Raw genomic sequence first — 19,436 nt, 5'->3', positions numbered from 1 at the left:
TCACACGCTGTAATCAAAAATTCTTTTGGTCACCACAGGCTCAGATGGCTTTTGAGAAATTGAAAAAACTCTTTACGTCGGCTCCAATTCTTCGTCATCCAGACTTGGCTCTTCCATTTACGTTAGAGGTCGACGCTTCGGAAAGTGCTGTGGGCGCTGTTTTATCACAGAGGTCTGGGATTCAAGAAGAACTCCATCCAGTCGCCTTTTTTTCACGTAAATTGGCCAAGTGCGAATGTAACTATGACGTGGCGGATCGTGAATTACTCGCTATTAAATTGGCATTAGAAGAGTGGAGGTATCTCCTCGAAGGGTCCAAACACCCAATTCTCATTTTCACTGATCATAGGAATTTGGAGTACCTGCGTTCCGCCAAGAGATTAAGACCTAGACAAGCAAGGTGGGCTCTTTTCTTCATGCGATTTAATTTTCACCTTACTTACCGGCCCGGGTCAAAGAATGTCAAGGCGGATGCTTTATCCCGCATGCTCTCCTCTGAGGACGAGATTCTCTCTTCTCCTGAGACAATTCTAAACTCAAATAACTTTCTTTTGTTACAATCTGTTCTTGTAAATCAAATTAAGGATGCGTCTAAAACTGTTTGTGAACCTTCTCTAGTGCCCAAAGAAGGGTTTCTTCTTCATGAAGGGAAAATCTTTGTTCCAGAACAAATGCGTTTGGAGGTTCTTAAAAACATTCATGACTCTAAACTGGCGGGTCATCCAGGTATAAAGAAAACTATTATTTCTGCTAAAAGACAGTTTTGGTGGCCTGGGATGACTAAAGACTGTTTGGAATATGTCTCTTCTTGTGAAGTCTGTACCAGATCCAAGGATTCTCATGTTCGACCTATTGGCCTCCTCCAACCCCTTCCAGTTCCTTCTCGTCCTTGGGGTTCAGTGTCAATGGACTTTATTTCTGATTTACCACCCTCCTGTGATTGCTCCACTATTGTTGTTTTCATTGACCGCCTGACCAAGATGGCTCATTTTAAAAAATTTAAACCTTTTGCCTCTGAGACGGCTGATTGTTTCATCAAGGAAGTAGTAAGACTTCATGGTCTTCCCGATGAGGTAGTATCCGATCGTGGTCCACAGTTTACGTCTCAGTTCTGGAAAGCTATATGTGGTGCTCTTAAGATTTCTGTGTCGCTGTCATCGGCTTTTCATCCTCAATCCAATGGCCAGACGGAGCGAACTAATCAGACTCTTGAGCAGTATTTGAGATGTTACTCATTTTATCTCCAGGATGATTGGGTTAATCTCCTTCCTCTGGCGGAATTTGCCTATAATAATGCCCAACATTCTTCTATCAATCAGTCCCCCTTCTTTGCAAATTACGGTCTACATCCTGTAACCTTCCCTTCTTCCATTGTTTCTGATATTCTTGTTCCTGCAGTCAAGGACCGGTTAACCTTTTTGGCTGATAATTTTCTGAAGCTCCAGAAGAACATGAGGAGAGCGCAACAGAACTTCAAGATTTATGCAGACAAGAAACGAAGAAGTGATCCAGAGTTTAAGGTGGGGGACCGCGTTTGGTTATCTACTGTTAACCTCAAGTTGTCCTGCCCCAGTAAGAAGTTGGGTCAACGTTTCCTGGGTCCTTTTCCTATTACTCGGCAGATTAATCCTGTGGCTTTCCAACTTAAGCTCCCGGCTACCTGGCATATTCATCCAGTTTTTCATGCTGCTCTACTAAAACCAGCCTCCACATTTCACTTTCCTGGCCGTACAGCTTCTCCTCCACTTCCTGTTGTAGTGGACGGTCAAGAAGAGTTCGAGGTTGAGAAGATCCTGGATTCCCGTGTTAGGGGCAAGCATCTCCAATATTTGGTCAGTTGGAAAGGCTTTGCTCCGGAAGAGAATTCTTGGGAACCTGTTTCTAACATCCATGCTGCTGAGCTGTTGAAGGATTTTCACAAGAGCTACCCTGATAAACCTTCCTCCAGTTGCGTCCTGAGGCCGCTCCTTGATGGGGGGCAATGTAAGGATCTGCTTCCGCGTTCCTTCCAGCGCAGGCGCAGGCGCGCTCATCGGGGAACCGATGCGCGTCGGCGCGCGGTGTTGGACGCCGCGCCGGCGACGGTCGCCGACGCAAGGGCGCCAGCGACGGACGCCAATGACGGACGCACTGACGTCAGCTGTGCGACGCCAGCGTGAGGACGCCAGTTTGGCGCCAAATAGCTCTATTTAATCCTAACCTGTACTATGACTCTTTGCCTGGTTATTAGGTTATTTGACTGAACCCCTAGCATTGTATTCTACTGATCTTCTGTGTTTGACCTCAGCTTGTTTCCGGATTGTCTTATTGCCGCCTGCCCTGATCTTCTTGCCTGACTACGTTTACGACTCTTCGCTGCCTGCCCCCGACTTCGGCCTGCCTGACTTCGCTTCTGCCTGAACCCTCTGTACTTCACCTTGGTTAGTCTCATTGGCTACTCGTCACTTCACTTCTCCCTGTTCCACTCCAGGTGGGTTAGTGTTGTGCGAGGCGCTTGTGGGTTCGTGTTCTGCAAGTTCCTGCTCCTTCCTCGTTGGATCAGACGGTAAGCCTGACAATATATATATATATATATATATATATATATATATAGATATAGATATAGATAGATATAGATAGATATAGATATATATTTTGTACATAGAAGTAGTGTTGAAAAAAACGAGATTCCTTATAGTAAGGTGACCAGACCAGTTTTCCAGCTGAGCAAGGACTTTAAGAACTCTCAGTATGCCCCAGGAATTCTTTAGGTGGTGGGTGGATATTGGGAGCTACAGTTCTGCTTAGCTGGACTGCAAAATGTACATTATCCCTGCTGAGATTCATGGTTTGTCTTTAAACTTTTCTAAAGATATCCTGCATTAAAGGAAGGAAAGATCTAGTCACCTTTTACCTCTCAGCCACCAGAATAGTTTTGCCTGTGAGCACTGCATAGGTGGGTTAACAGAAATATGTAGTAGTTATTTTCCCATTACAGCTGGGGACTAGAATTAATGCTCTTGCTCACACAATGGGGCATTGATAAGGTGCTGCGTGCCAGCACTCTGCTCCCCCCTCCCCGCCCTTCTCCGCCTTCTCTCTGCCAATCGGCATTTGCTGTCAACAGGGGAAAGCAGAAAAACCGGAGGAGACAATAGAAGAATTTAATGCATGGGGCTGTAAGGAGAAATGTCAGTGTGGTGGCATTGCAGCTGGATGACCCTACTCTGTGCCCTGCTGAAAGGCCACAGGTCACAAGGCATCAATTCCTTCATTTTAAAAGAGCTAAGTGAAGCTCAGCTCTCTCCTGTAAATGTAGCAAGCCTTTGTGCAAGAGTTCTTCTACTTAATTGCCTGTATAACGGGGTATGCATAAATACATGGCAGCTTGTAATCTCTACACTGGGTTTCTTAAGGCAAAAAGAAATGGGCACTCACCCATTATTAAAGGACATTAAGATATTTCACTCCCACCTTATGGTTTAAAGTAGTTTAGCGGGGAGCAGATTTAGTTTTTTGTTATAGTTAAAAGGGAACTCCACACAAACATAACTTAAGCTTTTTGAAAAGTAAACATAATTTCAAGTAACTTTGCAATATACATCAATTAAAATATATGCAGAATTTTCATGATTTTTAATGGTTTCTGACAGTTCCCTAAGCCTAGCCCCCTGCTCTCCTGCTGATCTGTCTGACTACTTTGCTGAGCTGGCTGACTACTGTTACTTTGTATCAACAGCCAGCTGTCCTCAGCCTGCATCCTCCAAACCCCACAATTCCCTGCTGCACACATGATTTCAATAAGGAACGGAACATCACAGTGCAATGCATTGTGGGACGGGTTATGTAGTTCCTGCATGCTGTCTGTAAGCTGTGGAGAAGTTGTTACAATTTATAACATCAGTGTTTAGTCCCTCCTTCCCTGCCAGGATTTCAAATGATGCAGAAAGAGAAGAACTGTTAAACAGCTGGATTGCAGCATAGAAAATGGCATTTATTCATACTTTTTGAAGAAACAGGTAACTGTGCTGGGTATATTTGGGGTTTCTGTGTTATGTTGGCCTCTTTATCAAATTTTGGTTTGGAAGCCGGAGTTCCCCTTTAATAAAGTAATATTGCAGCTTTCCTGCCCATGATACTAGGCATGAGATTTACTCATTTACTGACCTGTTATTGTCGTAATGTGGATATATGACTAGGCTTGCCGTTTATTGGCCTCTTTTTGTCCAGTTGCAGATATTTGATTGGTTAGAATTTTGCAGGCTGCCTGTTATTAAGACTAGGCACGAGGTTCCAATGTCCCATAAGCCCACTCACCTATAGGTTCCCAATAAAAACTTGTAGAAGGCAATGGAACAGCAGTTCTGTGGATACTCATTAGCTCTAAAACCTTTGCTGGTCAGTGGCCGTTAGGCCAAATGTAACAGTAATGTAACTTTAGGCCACACAAGTGATTTAACAACAAAATAACATTATAGAATTGGAAAATAAAGTTGAGTGGTGTTAGAAAGGGGCAGGGACGGTGTCTGAGGAAGCCAGTGCCAATGTGGCCCATAAAGTAAAAACTTTGGAAAAGTAAAAAAGACCTATAAGAAGTGCTAGGGCACTAAGGGGCAGTAAGAACTGGGTTCTTGCTGTAATCTGAATTAAAAAATCCAGTACAATGCTGACGGGTGCAACTGGAGGGACAATGGTTTCAACTTGAATCAAAGGAACAACATCCTTTCTCAATGTGCCATTTTTCATGCATAAATGTCCCTATAAAAAAGACCTTGGGGACACAGCTGTGCGACACTCAGACACATTCCTAAGGACTCCCCTCCTTTCTCCCATTCTACAGCGCTCTACTGGCACCTCCTCCTTGTCATAGCCAAAATGGCTCAGTGTCTCGCCCCGGGCTCTGAAGGGCCCAGAGTGTTCTCCCATGGAGATGCAATGAGAATGGGTGACACAAGAGATGAGCCTGCTATGAATTCATTGCTGCTAGAATGGGTCCCTTGTTCTACCCAGCTGCCTACGGAATTAACAGTCAAGAAATCATCTGTTTTAACCCTTCATGCCCCCAAGCACTAAACCTGTGTAGAAATCTGCTGCCAGAAACGGCTGCAAAACAAGGCAGAATGAGAAGCAAGCAAATAATCTTCCTAGCAAAGGGATGTGCTTTTGTTAATCTACAACTCCTAGAATTCTGTGATAACCATTAGAAAGATATCCTTTAACTGGTAAAAACTGGGAAAGTCTGTACCACTTCTGCTGTCTGTTGCACACATACACCTCACTCTTCAAGTAAATATGTATGGCCCCCAGAATCCCTGTAGGCTCCATAGCTTTCTTATGACATTCTTATTTTAATTGATCAGCCATCAGATAACTGTCTCACTGCATAACGATACCTGAGAAATGCTTGGCAGAATGCTAATGGCACATGAGGGTGTATTGGCTGGTGCTGCCCTGTAGCAGAGAACACTGGCAGTCAAATGCCCCCTGTCACCAATTCTAAGGATTTTCAAGGCACTTTCTAATACATACTGTAACCTTAGGAGTGCTGCCAGACGGACAGAAGCATTTTGTCTATTCTGCTGTTGGACAAAGTGCCCTGGGTACCATGAGCCTTGCAGAGTACTAGGTTTGTTTATCTGTTATACTCTCCAGATGTGGGGCATGACCTCCTGCTATTGGACACAGGGTATAATGAGCCAATATAAACAGCCAAACTCCAGCATCTGTTTCCCAAGCCGTCAACAAGTTCCAGATGTGCAACAGGTGCATTTAACTCAGTACAGATGGACAGCAGGTGCTGCACAGTTATTGTACATATTTCTCACCAAGTACAGTTATCCCTTAGCATTTTCCTTTGCATTCTATCCTGGAGGCTCATGGGGGGGTTTCATGCATCAGCAGATTTAGATGATGAGCAGCACAAGAAACTGCGTCTGTCACCTCCACTGAATGTAAAGTGAAACTCCTGGAAGAGCCAATAGAAATGCCCCACTGTGCTAATGAGATACATGGCTGCCATCACACACACTCACTGTATGGAAGGATCCACATGCATGAGCCAAGTATGATGTCCAGTGCTTTGCACAAGTATTAGTATAAAAATGTGAGAAAATGGTGCAAAGCTCCAAAATATATTTATATGAGCACTGCCAAAAACTATATATGAAAATACAATAACAAAAATAAGTAAATAAAGAGAAGAACTCACGGTTCACCCCAGTCCAGGTGCATTAGAATATGAAACATAGCTCAATTGTGAGATTCTTCAAAAAGGAATTATAAATACTGAGTTAGTAAAATTAAAAAAACATTTATTTGGACATGAGAGACAAAGGGCCTAACGTGTTTCGTGCCTACTCATAGGCATTTATAATTCCTTTTAGAAGAATCTCACAATTGAGCTATGTAAGTATAAGTATATCCTTGGACTTTTCTACACTGAGCTACACAAAACTGACCATAACGGCAAAGTGGAATAAAGAAGAAAAGTCTTAAAAGTGTCAGTAATCCCTGATAAAATGCACAGTATTGTTTGTACTATAAAGCACGTTCACCTTCTGCATCATGTTCATCTCTATGAGGACTCCCTGCATACTTTATTATAGCCCATATCGTAACAGAGGCTTATGGAAAAAAGCTTACTCTGGCATAAAACCCATGACAACCAATCAGAATGCTCCTTTTACTAATCTCATTGTGTTTGGACAACTACTCCACAGTAAATTATTTTAGTTTTGTTAATCCCCTCCTAAATTTCCAATCATCCTCAGCCTGCCTATCCAAGTAACCTTAAAGAGGTTGTTCACCTTTAAATTAACTTTTAGTATGATGTAGAGAGTGATATTCGGAGACAATTTGCAATTAGTTTTTATTATTTGTGGTTTTTGAGTTATTTAGCTTTTTATTCAGCAGCTGTCCGTGTTGCTATTTCAGCAGTCTGGTTGTTATGGTCCAAATTCCCCTAGTAACCATGCACTGATTTGAATGAGAGACTGGAATATGAATAGGAGAGGCCTGAATAGAACGATGAGTAATAAAAAGTAGCAATAACAATACATTTGTAGCTTTACAGAGTATTTTTTTAGATGGGGTCAGTGACCCCCATTTGAAAGCAGGAAAAGTCAAAAGAAGAAGGCAAATAATTCAAAATCTATAAAAAAAGAAAAAATGAAGGCCAATAAAAAAGTTGATTAGAATTGGCTTTTCTATAACATACTAAAAGTTAACTTAAAGTTAAATAGCCAGGGAGCCTGCGATGTCTAGGAAGGGATTCCACCTCCTCACCCACAAAGGGCCCATACACAGAGTCGTTACTAAGTGCATTCCTGGGCAGTGGGGGTTTTTTTGTGTATTCCGTGGCACCGAAACATGCGCTAACTGACCTCAGTCTTCTCTATGGGGACTATACTGACAGGAGTGCACTGAAATGCTGAATGCAGATATAAATAAGCATGTCAAGTTTTATCTGCATTCAGTGTTTCAGGGCACACAGACAACCAGCCATACAAACAACTGGGCAGTAACTCCCTCTTGCTGTATGGTGGAATGAACTAACCAAAAAGCTTCCCAAATTTAAAAGGGCCCTTACACATGGGCATTTTATTCAAATGTCGATTTGAGATACAGCTTTGCAGGATGTGCAAGTTTAGAATATAGAAACTGCATGCTAAACTAAAAGCAATGGGTTCCCTTAACTCTGTTACAATGCATCCTCAAATGCTGGTGTGTAAGGGCCCATAAACCGTGTAGCTTGACACATGCATAGAAATCAGGGACAGAACCCTGGAAATGTAGGAAGAAATACCTGGGGCAATGGTTACATAAATCAGGGATGTCCAACCTACAGCATCTCCAGTTGTTGTTGCTGCACTTCAGCTCTCTGCAACCCCATGACAAGCTTTGGCTACTGGTGGAATAATGGAGGGCCCATTTAGGAATATAGAATATATAAAACAACTGTTAAATTGTATATTTTTTGGAGATGTGTGTAAGTGGGATACTAGGAGTTGTAGCTCAGAGAACCCATACCTGATCTAAAATAAGTGCCGAGTAGATATGCAGCATGTGGAGTTCATGGGGCAAATTCACTAAAATGCGAAGCGGCTAATGCTAGCGCAAATTCGCCAGCGTGACGTAATTTTGTTACTTTGCCGATTTACTAACGGGTGCTGGCGTAAATTCACTAGGCGAAGTTGCGCTATGGCAAAGGGACGTAACTACGCTAATTCACTAACTTGCGGATTTTACTGAGCGTTACCTCTTGCGCCCCGACTTTACTTCGCCACCTCAGACCAGGCGAAGTGCAATAGAGTAGATAGGACTTGCTTCAAAAAAAGTTTACATTTTTTCTAAGTCCCAAAAAATGCTGCCATCTTTTACTTTTTTAAGGGTGATAGGCTGAAAAAGATCGTAAATTTTTTGGGGGTACCCTCCTTCCCCCCTACATTTCCTAACTTATGGCATCTAAACTAATCAGTGGGCTCATGTATAGGGCAATATAACACCTCTATTTTATTTTATGAACCTTTCCCAGGCTTGTGAAGTGTAATGTATTTGCTGCTACATATACGTCCATTGTACTTTAACTTGGCGCTGTATGCAAATTAGGCATCGCTAGCGTAACTTCGCTTTGCTTAATGAATTGACACTAGCGCAACTTTGGATTTTCGCCTTCCTGAGCGCAGCTTTGGATTTTAGTGAATTAGCGGTGCCCTGGCGAAGTGCGGTGAAGGCGTCGCTAGCGTATTTTCAGCGCTTAGTGAATTTGCCCCCATGTATCTGGTATAAAAGATAAGGGGCATCTGTAGCAAGAGTGCAGGTTGATGGTTTCTTTGTGGTGACCACTGAGGCAGATATTTAGGTACGTTCCACACACTAATACAAAAGTTATTTGGAGGGTACATACGGTAAGTGCTGAACACAGACAGACAAAAAATTGTACTATTCAAGGTTTTTTCACCTTTGAGTTAATTTTTAGTATGATGTAGAGAGTGATATTCTGAGACAATTTCCAGTTGAATTGCATCTTTATTTCTGTGTTTTTTTTAGTTATTTAGCTTTTTATTCTGCAGCTCCCCAGTGTGCAATTTCAGCAATCTGGTCGCTAGGGTCTAAGGACACTGGAATATGAATAGGAGAGGACCTGAACAGAAAGATGAGTAATAAGTAGCAATTTGTTTTTAGATGGGGTCAATGACCCTCATTTGAAAGCTGGAAAGATTCAGAAGCAGACGACAAATAACTAAAAACTATAAATAATTTAAACCAATTGAAACATTTTTTTTCGAATTGCCCATTCTATAACATACTAAAAGGTAACCTAAAGATGAACCACCCCTTTAAATCCTTTCCCAACAATTTAACTAAATTTTTCTGAATTTGATTCTATAACAAAATCTTATACCAGCTTCAAGTTGTTCTATGTGATTCATGAACGGGACCCCCACATTAATATTACTGCATTCATTTCTAAAGCGCCTGCACATTCCAGATTCACAATTGTGAAGTGAGCAGGTCACATACAAGTGCAGCTCGTTGCATTTTAATAAAAGTTACATAACTGCTCTCAAATGCATATCAATTTATCTCTCTCAAATTTACATCAAATACACAAAAAAGAATAAAATATACAATGACATTGATGCACAGAATAAAAGTTTTCTGAATATTTGTTAAGTCCTTTATCTATTAAAAAAAAACTCTTTTACTTTGTTCCAGTTTCACTTGTGCAGTAACACATTTGATACATATTTTCCGCCTTATAGATTTCTTATCGTAGATTCTCAGCCTGAGCATTGCAGCTTTTGTACAGCTACTCTCACTACAGCCTGGCCGGGAATTATGGGAGATGGCAGTTTAGAAAAAGAAGGGCTTAATTATATAGAAGATTTTGATCAGATTCTGTTGGTTGCACAAAATGTTATGGTATTCTACAAAATCTGACCCCCCGTGCTGTATTGTAAAAAAACAAACAAACAGATAAGATGGTGTATTTTATTCATGCATCTACCTTTGAAAATCAATTCATGTCAGTGAGAACAAAAACATCTCTCAGGCTCTATCAGACTTTATAGTGTTGGATGAAAACATAATTAAAATGATTAACAACAGCCACTAGTAATAAAAACTGTTTTTGAAACTATTTTAACCTGTGCCCTTCAGGGCTGGTTTTTGGGTGCCCCTTGCACCACAGAGGCCTCTTTTAGGGCCCCTACACACAAGCATTTACTCTTGTCTTCCTGGGTGGTGTCTATTTCATTGGCTTCCTCTGCATGGGAACGTATCTGTTAACACAAACCACTGCGCAGGAACACATGTAAAGGCCTTAAACCAACAAACAACTTACACTGTGTAAGATATTGTCAGTATATACAAAAGGTCTGTCCCCCTTGTTATCCTTCTTACAATTATTTGTTCCCTGTCAGATTGGGGCCCTTCCTGCAGTTCTCAGGGCCCCCTGATCTCTAACCGTGATTCCCTTCTTAGTCAACAGAAAAGCAAAACCTTTGTATAAATGAAGCACGGGTTCTTCAGGGCTACATAGGTATCAGCATGTTCCTATAGAAGTCACTGGCTTATCACAAGTAGTCATATAGCACGTAGGGACATTACACCCTTCAGTAACTTCTACACGTCACTGTAGGCCACTGCTCTATTTAGTTACGCTCACTTTTGTGGCGCCATGTCACACAAGCGACTTGTTGCAGACTACTTTAGCGTAATATATGTGGCATATTTTGTTAGTTGCTACAAAATAAATACAAGTTGCTTTTGTGACATATAATCATCATCATCATGCTGATATATTAGCATCAGTTTAAATGTGACGGTGGGTGAGTGGTACAGGTATGGGATCCGTTATCTGGAAACCTGTTATCCAAAAAGTTCTGAATTACAGCCAGGTCATCTCTCATAGGGGCAGATTCACTAACCAGCGAAAAGTCGACATCGACCGATTTGAACCCATCGCTACCCTTCTCCAGGCGAAAACTTGCTCAGACAATACTAATTTACTAAAATGCAGAGTTTTGTAGTGGGCGAAGAACGCGGGCGACTTTTCACTAGCGTTACTTCGGCAATACGAGCAATTCAAAGTGAAGATGCGCTAGCATTCATTTCTGCCTAGCGCAACTTGGCTATAGGTCTTGCGCTCAGGTTAATTTGTATACGGAGGGAAATTTAAAGTTGGATGGACTCTTTATGTTATATGTTGCAACAAAAACTTTACATTTCCACTGTTAATTACACAAGTCCAGGGAATTTTAATAAAGACAATAGAGTTGTTATAATGCCCTACACATAACTGTATAGTTAATGTTCCATATGTATGGGGGAAACTGGTTACCCCAAAAAAATTCCATTGCACTACACCTGGTCTGAGGTGACGGCGGCAAATCTGGTGAAAGAGGTAACGTTTAGTAAAATCCGCATTATAGTGAATTTGCGGAGTAACGTCCATTCGCCAGAGCAAATTGACGACCCGGCGATAGAGTGCGAATGACCACTAGCGTCTATCTCTTTCGCTAGCGAATTGGTACCTGCGCCGTTAGTAATTTGCAGATGTTCCTGCGGGCGGTAACGCTGGTGAATTGTCACCACTTCATCCTTTAGTAAATCTGCCCCATAGTCTCCATTATAATAAAATACATAAATTGTACTTGATCCCAGTTAAGACATTATTAATTCTAATTGGAGGCAAACCTGTTCCTTTTAGGTTTATTTAATATTAAAATTATGTTTTAGTTGATTTAAAATCACAGAAAACCCCAGGTTCCCGAGGATTCTGGATAACAGATCCAATACCTGTATGTGAAATAAACTGAGTATGCAAAACAATTGCTACTTCTTCTCCTAGAATGTATAATGCTATTAGGAAACTATATTTATTTGTTGTGGTAGCCCAGTAGCAAATGAACGCGAGTGTGTGATACCATAGAAATTCATGTTTAGAATCATCAAAAGGCTGATATGTGAGCTATTGAATATAAAAGAAAATTGTGGTGACCAGCCCATTATTGCAAGGAATTAACCAAATACTTTACATATTACAGTTACCAGTAAATTATACATTCATTCAACAGACTCTGCATTAAAGGGAAGGTCCTATGATGAAAGCAATGAAAACAAATTCTCTTTTACCCACGGTCACCAAATCGGCTTCATACAATAACATTTTTAATAATAACTTTCCAGTGCCAGGATTTAGATTTTAAATCTTTATACTAGCCCTCTTGGATCTCTAATAGCCAGAGCCAGAGGCCATTCTGACAAAACACTTGTGAATTTATGAATTGGCAAAGTCTATTTGTCTTACCTGTGCATAAGCAGGTGCCTTAGAATGATAGAGTGTAACTAGCTCACCCCTAGAATGACTGGCTGACCTGTGCTTAAAAAAGGTGCCTTAGGGTAACATAGTGTAACTGTCCCACCTTGCTTAACTCTGTGCCTTAAAATGACAGTGTATTTGTCTCACCTGTACTCAGAGAGTGCATTGCCAAATTCTGGCCTATTAATGGTCACCTAAAGTAGGTTTTCCAGGGGTTAGGAGTATGGTTAGAAGCAAGATTGAGAGAATCTGTTGAGGCTCAGCCTATATTAGATGAGAGGCAGGAGCTACTGCCATACCTGCTTACAGAATACTGCTGAGGAACTATACACATGCCTATACTCCCATACAACTGCCATTTAAATGGGAGGCATTGATGAAAGTTGCATTGCACAGAACTTTGTTAAAACTGTTATATACATATTCATATATTTCATTAGTTTCACTTTCAAAGGGGAAGCAATTTACCCGTGCGGCCCATGGGTGACCCCATTTAAAGGAGTGGTTCACCTTCCAAACACTTTTTTTTTTCAGTTGAGTTGTTTTCAGATCGTTCTCCAGAAAAAAAATACCTTTTTCAGTTGCTTTCCATTTTTTATTTTTTACCATGTTTTCCAAAATTGAAGTTTAAAGTATAATTTCCCTGCCATTTTCAGTCTGAAAAAACTTAACTGAAAAAAAAATGTTGGAAGGTGAACAACCCCTTTAATGGGAATTTTTGGACATGATATAATACACGTAGAATGAGCATACATGTATATGAGCATAGGCAGGCCAACAACCAGCTTTTTTCATAGCTTCATGGAAATTTATGTTGTCAAGGAAAAGACGTACAGTATGTGTGTGTATGGAAAGGCTTGGGGCAGATGCTCTCTCCTTAATGTATGTGCTTTCCATTCTATAAAGGTTAATTCCAACTAGTCTTAATGTAAATGTACGGCATTACTATCGAAACATAATGAAATGTATATATACCCTCATATCCCTTATACGATTCCATAGCTCCTCCCACTCAACTGACACAGAGGGTCGCAGAAAGCCTCTGAATGAAGGGCCCATAACTAAGATAACCAAATAAAGTAACAGGTTCCCAAACCAGATATAATAATATAGATGCACTTTCCAATATACCTTTGAAAGATGGAGGAAGGTTCATTCATCTGTCCAAGACAACAAAGAATCAGAATGGCATGGATTTATCTTCTGTTGTGTCTTCTGTGACATATTCAACTGTTCTATCTATGACTAGAGCATGGCCAGGTTTGGTCACTGGATATGTAAAGTCAACTTACAATACATACATATCTCCATATATTGATGTATTCCTTTCCATCAACCGTTATATAATCTTCAGAGATGTAAGAAGTGCAGCCGTCTTCTTACAGCACGCTCCATATTATAATCCAAGTAGATATTTTAGGATCTCCGGGTATAAGCAGACTTGTCTATCCCATACGATACATGGGTGTGTGTCTATCTGTCATTCACAGGGATACCAGGGTGATGCCAAGAGAAGGCTGATGATACAGCCCCGCAGGCAGATATCTATGCTTCCCCCAAGCTCGCATCTTCTCACTGACAGCCCTCGGCAGAGCCCAAAAACCCTTTATAATAACCCGCTCTGTCCCCTTTCATATCACATGATTTCGGTTCACCTGGAATGAACAAAGAGCGTACACACAAAGACAAGCCGAAAATCAAGAAAAAAAAGCCCCATGAGCCTGGCCTAGAAAGATATTCTGTGTTTTCAATCCCGGAGAGGGAGGAGAGGAAGGGGGGGTTTGTATCCCTTATCAAACTTTCATTGCTCCTTTTTTTTTTAAACACAAGAGTTATTGTGAAGAGTTTTTTAATGTCCCCTTTTTACTGTATGTAAGATTTCATTGTGCAGGCTTTCGGCCTAGCAAGGCTACGCCAATAAGGCAGGACAATGGAAGGTCTATATGCAAGCGGCCTGCCCTCAGGACAAAAGCCTGCGTTGTCTGTGGAAGGGGGGAAGGGATGGTGCTCAGGTACCAGAGATGAGAATCACTCCGAAAGTTGTTGATGATCCAGATGAGGGAGGTTTTCAAAATTCTAAAGTAAACAATGATTTGGGGGAGAAAGGTGGATGATCCAATGAGGTTATTGTCACTGAATTGTCTCCCTGCAAGGGTAAATCATCCTTAATTGTATAAGAACCACATGCCGTAACAATGATACCTAGAAAACATGATCATTTGGTTCAGTCTTAATTATAAGACTTTTAGCTTTGCTCATTAAAAGCCTATAATACTAATTAGAAAGCAGTGTTTCTTATTATGAAGGACCCCCCTCCCTAACCAGCAGAAAACAGTTTCTCTCCCTGGAAGGCTTTCTGATTCATTAGGCATGAGACATACTCAATGGTAGACTGTGTCACTTGGAACACTATTGCTCTGTTACAGGAAAGCTTTCTGATGTTCCCTATAATTAGAATCCATTCTCTCTAAATGAATGTGGTTTATTCATTGCTAAATTGTCTCTTTAGTAGTAAAACTGGTATTTCGGGAGAACCCAATCTCAACTCCACAATGGCTCAAAGAGGATGTTGGGAGTTGAAGTTCTCAACAAAAGGCTTTACGGTCCATGAATAGACTGTTTTGAGACATATTGCTGCACACAAGTATGACCACATGGTAATTCAATAATGTAGGTATAACCTATAGCAACCTATCAGCAATTAGCTATGATCAGTCAGTCTAAAGATGGCCATACCCTGGCTGAGCCTCCAAGGCAGGAGTGCCCATACTTTACCAATGTGTGGTCTATTTTTAGTGATATTGTCCCATTATGATCTACATCCATAATCGTATTGTTAGCATTTTTTATTGCTTAAATATTATATTGATTTATGGGTAAAGTTATATTGCTATATTTAAGAATTTTACTATTTATTATGTATTATTATTATGTCATTATTGTGTTGTTATTATTAGTATAATATTACCAGCTAAAGGTCTACTGGTAGATCCCGATCTACTTTTTGGGCACCCCTGCTCCAAGGTATATGATCATTTGTCCCATGTCCTATACAACAGATTTTGTACAACTGGCTATACAAGTGACAGTCTCCTCTTTAATTTTTCATCTGCTGATGGGCCATGTATCAACCAAGATCAAATATTCGGTTTTCGTTGGTTCATCTACAATCCAACAGGTTCACATGATGGTCTGGGGAACGCAACTCCCAAGCTGGCATACATGCACAAAGAGGCACTACAGTCAGACACTGCCCAACCAAAACTAGGCATGTACTGCCAACTGTATTGAAAGAGAACATGTGGGTGCTATGGATTACTGCCACGGTGAACCTTAGTTGATGCATTTCCCTAATGGACGTCAACAAATTAATGTTGTTCCCGGAAGCCATCTATTATGACCCCAAGAGAATCTTTAGGGTTCTGTCATAGGGAGCGATTTCAGACACTTTTTTCCAGCCTTGTTTTTTTTAGTAACCCCTGGCGTGGAGATTATACATCCTAAATTTCCCTCATTGCACTGAATCGTCTGAAAGCACAGTCAGAGTTTCCAAGCAAATGACAATTGCTTGCACAAGTTCTTTTAGTTGATTCACACGCATTGCCCAAATCACTCCACTCCACTACGTGCCATTGTCCTTAACTGGACCACATGCCTGGCCATACACTGTCCCTTATTATTTTTTAGACAAATTTCCCGGGGAAAGAGCCTATCTCACAGATGACAGCTTCAGTACTGGCACAAAAAATACCTTCAAGTTTCCAAGAATTCATCTGTAGCTCCAAATGTGAGTTGTTGTGACTGCCCCTATTTTGGATTTTAGTCACACTCTAACGGAATGATGACTTTTTTCTAATAAACTAACTATTCCCAATGGTCACAGGGTTAAGGGTGACTTTTTTATCTTTGATTCCCTGGGGAGGCAGTTACCCATTACAAAACGTTAAAGCTATCCTCTGTAACATGGGGACCAACAATTACACAGTGTGTAGCAGGGGACTGACCAAAATGAGAATATGGGAGCCTAAGGCTATTTAGGCATCCTGTGTAAAACATTCCTAAAAAAAAATCCCTAGCACTCTGTATCTTCAGGCACTGGCCGGATCATCACAAGGGATGGTAGTTCAGTATCATAGGTAATAAATTACCTTCAGAGGTTCCATTATTATAATCTGGAACAATGATAGAAGTCTTAGGACGTGTGCATTCAAGAACAGATTAAATCCGACCACACATAACACATATCATGTACACATATCATTTAAAATTGCCCAAAACAGCGTTTCCATGTCCTGGGACATCTCTCAGTTAGTCAACTGGACCGGTTTGAAAATGATATCTGCTAATGAGTCATGTCTGCCAGTGTATGGTAATAAATAAGTGAAGTAAAGCCATAGCTCCTTTGGGACAAGAGAAAGGTGGGCAAGCTGTGTATGTCAATTCTGACCAGGGAACCAACCATTCCAATACCCTACTGGATGATACAGGATAGCTGGGGCATCAATCTGAAGGGGAAACAGTATTTAATCTGGAGATGTCCAGTTTGCAAACCTCCAGCTGTAGTCAAACTACAACCCCAACAGAGCCTAGGAAGATTCTGTATATCAGTGGGATGCTGGGAGCAAAGACACAAAAAACGATTGGTCGTAGTGACTTTTGCGGCATATGCCAAGATCACAGTTTTTAAAAAGTCGCTGCGAGTTACTGTGACCAATCACCATGTGTGTTTTCACCCTTAGTGCAGCAACAGCTGGAGGGCCACAATGTATATGCTCAAAACATCATATCATTTCTTTACTACATTTTACAAATTTTGCACCTCTCTGGTGTCATAACCGACCTAGAACAGGTCCTACATGCCTTTTGCCCCCCTACCCCACAATATTGCTAAAATTTTGACTGCAGTAAGTGAAAGTGAAAGACACTACAGGGCTTGTTTATCAACATTCAAATTTTACATTTGATTACATACTGGGCACTACAATCACATGTTGCCAGATATATAACCCCTTTAGATGTACAATTAAAATATTGATTAATATTAAAGCTCCTACCGGTGATCGAACTTTGAAACGTTTTGGATGTATTAATGATAGAACAAGTTTTACACCTAATACAACCACATTTATATGTGCCTTTATATTTAAGCCATGTACTTTCTTTCCCCCTCTCATTGGAGGTGTACAAGCTCTTTGAAATGTGTGACCTCAAGTTCTTACCTCTCCTATATACAAACAAGGGGGTTTTATCCAATATTTTACCCAAAATAGGGTCTTCGAGAAGTACCCCCCAGTACTTACAGATACTTTTCCGGATGGAATGTACATCGCGATTATACGTAGTGCAGAAGCGCACACTGGGGTGTACCCTATTCTTACTTCTCTTAAGCTCAAAATTGGTTCTGTAGTGTAACAAATCCTTACGATCAGCCCTTACCCCTTTTTCATGATCCATTTTTATATCTTCCAATCTATAGATTAGTCTCATGGGTAAACAAAATACCTTTTACTGTGTGGTTGCAATATTCTATAAAAGTGGACAAAGATAATTCATCTCCTTCCCATACTCCTATGTAATCGTCGATTTTACCCGACTTTAGAATTGAGTGGGGGGTACTTGCTCCATGGCCTTTAAATCCATTATTCTCCATATTAGTATATCTATGATGGCGGGGTCCCCATTTTTTTAAATTTCCACATATATACAGTGTTATTGTCATAGTCACGTTTGTCTCTTTGAAATTTTGAATTTTAACACAATGTGATTTGTTTGCACTCATAAATTCAAATTATAAATTCAAATCAAGTATTTATTACCCTAAAATAAAAAAACTCGAAAAACCTGAATGTAAATCTTCAGCATCTAACTTACAAGGTCATGTGCAAGGCAGTGGGAGTTGTCCTCTGCAAATAATTCAAGTTTTTTTAATTTTTCAATATTTTTTCATCTTACGAACTTGAATTTTTCCAGGTATTCAATGATTTCATTCATTCGAGTTTCTATGTTCAGAGTTTTTCAGAAATAAGGTAACGCTCGTGTTTTTTAAAATTGCAAGTTTATTCGCAGTAGAAACAAATCTCTAAAATTACACATATCTGAATTGTTTATACAAGTTATAGAATCCGATGTGAAAGCTAGAGTATGGGAATGTGATTCTTATGTCTATTAAGTCTGATCGGAACAGACAAATGCTGCAATTGCTTCTGACCAGGGCCGCCAACAGGGGGGCACAGGGGGTACAAGTGTACCGGGCCTGAACTTTTCGAAAGAGCCGGGCCCCACTTACAAACACCGAAGCCATGATCCACACCTCACAGCGCCCCACAGCTACTGACTGAGCTAGAACGCGCCTGGCGCGCACCCGACTCCCGCCCTTCAGCTGAGAGATCCGCACAGCAACCGATTGAGGCTGTCTTGGAGCGCCCCCGTCACGCCCACCTCAACCATAAGGAGAGAAACTGCTTCTATTGGTCACCTCGAGATAACAGGTCTATACAGGTGTTGGCTGCTCCGCCCTTTCTTATCTGCAGTCGAGGAATATGTTGCGTTACACAAGGATATTCAGCTCCACCCATTGCAAGACAAGTAGGTCTTGTACCAGGAAATGTATCTGCTCATTGGCTCCTTCTTCTACACTGGCTTTAAATATGTGGTGAAAACGGGCCACCAGCTCCCAAGTCTCACTGTGTTTGTGGTACCGACACCCCAATGTGTTACCAGTGATCTCCCACTATAGCCAGTTCTTTGGCCCCACCAGCTGACTGTCCACCCACTTCTGTGGTACCAACGCCTCAGTATAAACAGTCCGACTGTAGCCGCCATTTTGTACTTCTCTGTGGTACCGACTCCCTGTATGACCAGTCCTGTGGTACCAACCCTTTAGTATAACCAGTCCTGTGGTACCAGGGCCGCCATCAGGGGGGCACAAGGGGTACAAATGTACCGGGCCGGGCCTGAAGGGGAGCCCAGCAGTGCTGCACTTTTCAAAAGAGCCAGGCCCCCTTACCAGTGCCAAAGCCTTGCCACCCTTCCGAAGTCCCGAACAACTTGAATGCAGAAGTGCCGAACAGTTGAAGACCGATGTCAGAAAAGGTGGCGAAGTTGAAGTCCTGAAGCCACGAGTTCAATTCTA

At 41.2% G+C, this 19,436-nt stretch overlaps 1 long non-coding RNA gene across 1 annotated transcript in view; it reads right to left on the bottom strand.

Annotated features, from left to right (window-relative positions):
* Window positions 1-14,949, bottom strand: part of LOC121393348 — a 35,514-nt gene extending 20,565 nt beyond the window's left edge. The window contains exon 1 of the long non-coding RNA XR_005961001.1: window positions 13,436-14,949. This is a non-coding gene — a long non-coding RNA (uncharacterized LOC121393348). The remainder of the gene's footprint in view (window positions 1-13,435) is intronic.
* Between the last annotated feature and the right edge of the window lie 4,487 nt (window positions 14,950-19,436).

Source organism: Xenopus laevis, chromosome 4S, assembly GCF_017654675.1.
Source record: "Xenopus laevis strain J_2021 chromosome 4S, Xenopus_laevis_v10.1, whole genome shotgun sequence".
In the NCBI taxonomy this organism is placed as follows: domain Eukaryota; kingdom Metazoa; phylum Chordata; class Amphibia; order Anura; family Pipidae; genus Xenopus; species Xenopus laevis.
The sequence above is the reverse complement of the archived record's forward strand: the minus strand, read 5'-3'. Positions and strand labels throughout refer to the sequence as shown.